Genomic DNA, 7,522 nt, shown 5'->3' on the forward strand with positions numbered 1-7,522 from the left:
CCCAACATATTCGGGAAACATGTGGATTAACAGCCAATAAAGAAGTGCCAATAGTTCTCTATGAAGATAATGCTACTTGCATTGCTCAACTGAAAGGAGGGTATATTAAAGAAGATAGAACTAAACACATTTCACCAAAATTCTTCTTTACACACAATCTTCAAGAGAATGGTGATATCGTTGTTCAACAAATTCGATCAAGTGACAATCTTGCAGATTTATTCATAAAATCATTACCAACATCAACATCTGAGAAGATGCTTCACAAGATCGGAATGCGTCGATTAAAAGATCTCTAAGAATGCCAAAATGAAGGGGAGTGATTTCATACTGCACTCTTTTCCCTTGACCGAGTTTTTGTCCCACTGGGTTTTTTTTTCAGCAAGGTTTTTAATGAGGCAGTTATTATGGACATCCAAGGGGGAGTGTTATAAATAATAGATATATATAGATGTCCAAATCTTTTCAATTAATTACCATTAATTATAATTACTATTCATTTTCTTTAGTTTCCTAATCTATGTCTTACATATTTGTATAAAATAGGGGATCACCCCATTCAAATAAAGAACTCAAAAAATTCTCTCATTCACTCTGTCTCATCTCTTCTCCTATTTATTTCTCTAGACTATATTATTTTATAATAATAATCCTAATTATTGTTAAGATTCATTGTAGACACGATTCTATTCAACATTAAATTCACACTGCTATAATAACCATATTAGGGAATAGAAATATATATAGTAGTTAATAGGATACTTTCAAAATTTAATATTTTAATCTACAAATCGTTAACCACCAGCTACTTAAAAATATCCACCGCAATTGGGGGCTTTTATAGTTTCTTTATAAGATTAATAAGGTGACTAAAATATGATTAATCCAAAAAAAAATTTATATTAAATTTAGCTAATTGAGCTTTAAAACCGGAGGAAGGCGCACCAAACACCTTAGAAGGCACAACAACATCCAATCAATGGCACCAGACAATCAACCAACATAAAATAATGATAGTCTAAGAAGGCACAAAAACATCTAAATAATGGCACTAAACAACCATAACCATAGTACTAAACAGCCTAAAAAGGCACACCATTAGTCTTGGAGCAAGGCAGTAAAATAACTCCATGTAAATCTCTCGATATAATATGAAGAGGCAACTTATACTTGCTAGATAAGTTGTTAGGTCATTTACATTCTATTAGGAGAATCTGTTATTGTACAGATGTAGTTAGTTCAATTTGTTAGCTTAGTTGTGTATTTATATATAGCTTAGTGCTATCTAATCAATACAGAGCATTCATTCTTTCCATTCGCTCATTTCCTTAATATGGTATCAGTGCCACTGCCCTAATTTTTCTTGATTCTTGTTTCGTTATCTCGAAGCTTTTCTCGCTTTCTTCCTCAGTTTATTTCATCGGTCTCCATCAATGGCTTCCACCACTTCTCCCTCAGCCACCACAGTGTCTATGCCTAATTCCACAACTCATCCTCCACCATTTCAACTTGTTGTTTTCTCCCACAAGATCTCTGTCAAGCTGAATACTGAGATTTTTTTGCTTTGGAGAACTCAAGTGTACTCTGCCATTAAAGGACACTAGCTTCACGACTACATCTCCGACTCTGTACAACCTCCAATGATGTATCTTACCGAGCTTGATGAATTGTCTAACACTGTGAATCCACTCTACACTCAATGGGAACACAAGACCAATTGCTATATTCATGGCTTCTCTCTTCCATGACCGAAGGTGTTCTTACTCGTGTTGTTGGGAGTGTTACCTCTGCTCAGGTGTGGAAAACTCTAGAGGTATATTTTGCTACTCAAACTTCTACAAAAATAGATCAGTTTACTAATGCTTTGCAGAATATCAAGAAAGGATCTTTCTCTGTTAACAAATATTTATTGCGCATCAAGACTGTGGTTGATCGCCTTGGATCTGTTGGTCACGTTGTCATCAAAGACCACATTGCTGCTATCTTCAAAGGTCTACCGCCTGATTATGATACCTTCGTTATTTCTATTAATTCGAGAAATCAGCCTTATACTATCGCTGAAATTGAATCTCTACTCATGTCTCAAGAACATCGCATGGACAATCACAATAAAGAGCTGGATTTGGTCAATCTTGCTTCTAATCGAATGAATCATGGCTGCGGTTCATCTTTCCCCAATTTCTCTTCCACCTCGGATCACAGATCTAATTTCTCCAATTCACCTCCCTTCTCTACTCGTGGTGGGTGAAGCAGTTGGAATCCTTATGTTGTCTCTTCTCGTGGTTGTTCCAACAATAATAAACCTTCTGGATCTGGTTTAAGATGTGGCTCATTTTCCACTTACTCTACTTCCTCTATTCAATCCAGCACAGCTTCGACTAGTTGACTAGTGTGTCAACTTTGCTCCAAGCAAGGTCATCTTGCATCTCGATGTTATCCGAGGTTTAATGCTAAATTTCCAGGGGTTGGAACTGCGAATGTTGATAAGAAATCTGCCAATATTGTTTCCGTTGATACTGTTATGAATCCAGCTTGGTATCCTGACTTAGGAGCTTCAAGTCATTACACTGCATATGAAGGTAGTTTCACTCAAAAGACTCCTTACTTTGGCTTTGTGCAAGTCCATATGGGTGATGGTGCAGGCCTGATCATACAAAATGTTGGTAAGTTTTTCTTTCACACTCCTTATTCATCTAAACCTCTCACTCTTAACCGAATGATACATGTTCCTCTTATTTCCAAAAATCTCATCAGTGTTTCTCAGTTTACACTAGACAATAATGTCTATTTCCAATTCTACCCTAATCACTATTTTGCCAAAAATCAGGGTACCAAGGAAATTCTATTGGAATGACATCTTAGTAATGACCTCTATGTCATCCAACCATCTTCCATGAAGTTTGTTCATCATCAATCCTCATCTTCACCTTCCTCTGAACATATGTCTACTTCTTTTAGTCTTTGTTGTCAATAATGCTCAAATGAACTCTTGTAATACAAATTTGTCCACCCCTTTTTTATTGTGGCATAGCAGGTTGGGGCATCCCTCTGCTAGAGTTGTAAAGACTATAATGTCTCTTTGTAATGATCCACAGAGTAATAAAAGTTTCACTGATTTTTGTGATGCTTGTTGCAAAGGCAAAATCCACAAATTCCCTATCCCTAACTCTGAAACTCAATATACAAAACCATTACAGCTCATACATTCGAACCTTTGGGGCTCATCTCCCAAACCCTCATCCAATGGTTACAGATATTACATGCACTTTGTGGATTCATACTCTAGGTATACATGGGTCTATTTGTTAAAAACAAAGTCTGAAGCCTTACAAACCTTTATAAATTTAAAAACTCAAGTGGAAAAAGAATTTGAATGCTCCATTAAAGCTTTACAATCTAATTGGGGTGGGGAATACCAAGCTTTGAAATCCTATCTTTTAGAAAATGGCATTCATCATAGACTTTCTTGTCCCACAACTCACCAACAAAATGCTGTAGCCGAGAGGAAACATAGGCATCTTGTTTAATTCCTCGTGACTTCATTAAAGACTCTGAATGGCACTCTTGAATTCATAAAACACTCTATAACAAATATAGATATGCTATTAATTATTATATTATTTTATAATATAATGTTTTAGATTAAATAAATGTGATAAAGAGTGTCACATATTGTAGCATATAATAGAGAGTTACAATATTTAGATATATGAGATATATCCAAAAAATGTAACATATTCGGTGTTACAAATTTGTAACTTCCAAATATTACCCTTTATTGTGTAAATTTGTTGTTACACAATATTGAGATGACTTTCATAAAGCCATATGTGATATGGCTGTTAGAGATATGATTTTAACCCCAATAATGTGTTTTGGGAGTTACAAAATCATTTAGGAGGGTTTGGAACAGTTTGGAAAAATAGCACACGGCCACTGAATGTTGGTGGCCGCTGCCTGTGGGACACAGACTAGTGGCTGCGGCCACTAATGTCTCTGGCCGCGGCCACAGGCCAAAAACTGACCAATTTTTAGTTTTTTCAATCTTTGTTGAATGGCTCAAAAAACCCAAATAACTCCCAAATGTCTTTTTTAATTTCATATTAATCCAATTAAACATTGGTAACATCCATGAGGGTTGGTGGAATTTGAAATTCAAAGGGTGTCCTTAAACTCTATAAATAGGAGCCTATAGCTCACTTGTAAGACACAACATTTTTATCCATTAGAGCACTTGGCTAGAAACACCTTGAGGCTTGATAATTCCAGAAAGCATTTCCAATATCTGAGAGAGATCCCTTAGTGCTTGAGTTAGGGGGAAATAAGCTTTTGGACAAAGGTTTGAAACCTTGTTCAAGTTGGTGATCCCCAACACTCTTCACTTAGGTTGTGTAAGTGAGAGTTTTCTTTGTTTTGTTCTTACAATTTCCTCTATTGCTTTTCTTCTCATTCCTCTTGTTTTATTTACTTGTAATTTTGTTTAGAGTTGTAATCATCTTTTCTTTTGTTCCAAACACTTTTACTTTATTTGTAATCTTTTGCTTAGAGTTGTATTTTTCACTATTCCATTCTTCTTCTCTTCTTCTTCTTCTTCTTCTTCTTCTATTTTGTTTATTTGTACTTTCAGTTATAGAGTTGTAACCTTATTTAATCAATCTATATTTATTTGTAATATTATTGCATAGAGTTGTAATATTCTTACTCATATCCATTGAGGCAATATATATTTTCCTAACATTAATTATCCATTGTTACAACCATAACTGTCACTCAAATAATACAATTAGTTAGAATACTAACCACTCAAAATTGAGATTGAATTGACCTATGGTCAACTCTATGATATGACTAGAATAGATAATAACGGTATGTTTACTTATCCTATCAACTGTCAATATCGGTCCAGTCTGATGTAACAAATACATCCGATCTTATCTACTTTGCTAATGATCTAGAAAGAACATAACACTACAATGTGTAAGTAGATCATATCGTAGATTGGAAAGTCAGTGTAAATCCTGTGCACTGACTAATCTTAGGACTAACTTATTTTGAACATATAATCATATTTATATGCCACTGTGATTATGTCACTATAAATATGATTAGCTATATACTCGAGATTTAATAGAAGTTTATATTAAACAAATAATCATGAAAATAAAACATGTGAGCAAAGTGATTGACCAAGTCAAAAAATGATTTCTATTCTTTAATTGATAATAAATGAGATTATAAAGAAATTGGGTTTTAATTAGGGCATAAAACCCTAACAAACTCCCACTTGCACTAATTGAAACTAATGCCTTAATTATACTAATCCAATTTCCTTGATATGCTTATCAAATGTAGCTTCTAGTAGTGTCTTCTTAAACCGATCTGCAAGATTATCTTCAGTTGCAATCTTCATAACCTTCACATCTCCCCTGGCCACATATTCTCAAATAATGTGATACTTCCTTTCTATATGCTGACTCCTCTTGTGACTACGAGGTTCTTTCGAGTTGGCTATAACTCCTGTATTGTCACAAAACAACACAAGCGGTTTATCCATTTTTGGAATAAAACCAAGATTTGAATATAATTTCTTTAGCCAGGCTATTTCCTTAGCTGCTTCTGACGCGGCTATGTACTCAGCCTCCATGGTGGAATCTGAGATTGCAGACTGCTTTATACTTCTCCATATCACAGCTCCACCCCCAAGAGTAAACACCATTCCAGAAGTAGACTTCCTGTCATCGATATCAGTCTGAAAATCTGAATTGGTGTAGCCTACAAGGTTCATAACACAACCCGTGTAGACTAACATATAATCCCTAGTCTGTCTTAAATACTTCAGGATGTGCTTAACTGTTATCCAATGTTCAGGTCCTGGGTTTGACTGATACGGTAGACGTCCTTTCTTGGAATTTGTCATTGAGAAATGTTCAATCACTTTTTCTATGTAAGCTGCTTGAGATAGAGCTAAGAGTCTGTTCTTTTTATCCCTGATGATTTGGATACCTAGAACATAACTTGCTTCACCCCAAATCCTTCATTTGGAATTGAGTGCTTAGCCAATTCTTCACATCTGATAATTTCTTAACATTGTTTCCAATGAGTAAGACATCATCTACATAAAGAACCAAGAATACCACTATTTGATTTTCCTTTAGTGGGTAAACACAAGGCTCATCAATATTTTGTTCAAAGCCATAGGTTTTGATTATTTCATCAAACCATTTCCAATAAAGTTGTGTTCCGACGTTCCTCTACTCCATTTTTTTGCGTAGTACCTGGGGCAGTAAGTTGTGATAAAATCCCAAGTTCAGTTAAAAGATCTTGGAACTGCATATCCAAATATTCTCCACCCCTATCAGATCACAAGATCTTTAACGTTTTACCTAATTGACACTGAGACATCACTAGGATTTCCTGAAACTTTGAAAATGTTTCTAATTTCCTATGCATTAGTGTTGACGGTGAGAACTCATCAACGATGTTAGGTCGGAGAACACAATGCTTAGTAAGAAGATAACTAATAAGAACTTAGAATGGACTGGAAGAAAAATAAGTGCAGACCAACAATGGAGTCAATATTTATATATTGCTTAATAGCCTGAGTATACAATGAATTTTCCAACCACTTAGTTTGAGGGGTGGAGGTCTATTTATAGGTTAGGTCTAATGGCCTTCGATACAAGGTGGTCCCAGGGGACAAGAAGGTACTTGGGTACACTATCATGGTAGTGCAATAGGTCGTGGTGGAGCAGAGGATCATTGTGTCGGTGCTTGTTTATTGTCAAAGGCATGCAGGTTATGCCACCACTCCTCGTACTTCAACTACATGTCGAATACGGATGTCAAAGTCATGCCTTTATCTTCCTCAATGTCGTACATCTCGTACCCGTACACGTGCCTCGTACTTGATGGTCTGTCTTACATTCCCAAGACACATATTTTCTCCAAGCTTCCTTATATTTTGCCAAGTGTGGGAAAGCCTGCAAGCCATCATGAGTAGGTTATTTAGTTACCTTCCCCAACTCTAGCCTGATACCAAATGATATTTGGGACCTTACTTGTTCTCCTCATATGTATACTTAGGAAGCTCTAGACTTTATATTTATGAGAAGTCGCAGTAAAGACGTGCCTCACTGGTGGCACCTACTCTTGGGGGATAAATGGGGCTTCTTAGGCGAGACATGGGTCATGTATGATGAGGCAAGGTGCCTTCTGTGGGTCTTCATCCCAGCAAAATTTCGGGTCTCACAGTGACCCTTGAGCGCAAGGCACGACGTCTCGCATAGCGAGGCTTATGAGCCTATGGAGAGGCATTCCTTTGGCTAGGGACGCTTTGGAAAACAGAGTTTGTCCCTATGCGTAGGCGACATCACGATGGTCAGGCGAGATGGGTAAGTCAGGCGTGCGAGGTGCCTCTCGAGTGGCCAAGGTACGATGGCCTTGCGAGGCACCTATGGGGTGTGAGGTGCCATCGCGTGGCTGAGTGGGGCGCGAGATGCTGCTGCATGGGTGAGACGGTGTC

Source organism: Humulus lupulus, chromosome 1 (assembly GCF_963169125.1).
Source record: "Humulus lupulus chromosome 1, drHumLupu1.1, whole genome shotgun sequence".
Lineage (NCBI taxonomy): Eukaryota > Viridiplantae > Streptophyta > Magnoliopsida > Rosales > Cannabaceae > Humulus > Humulus lupulus.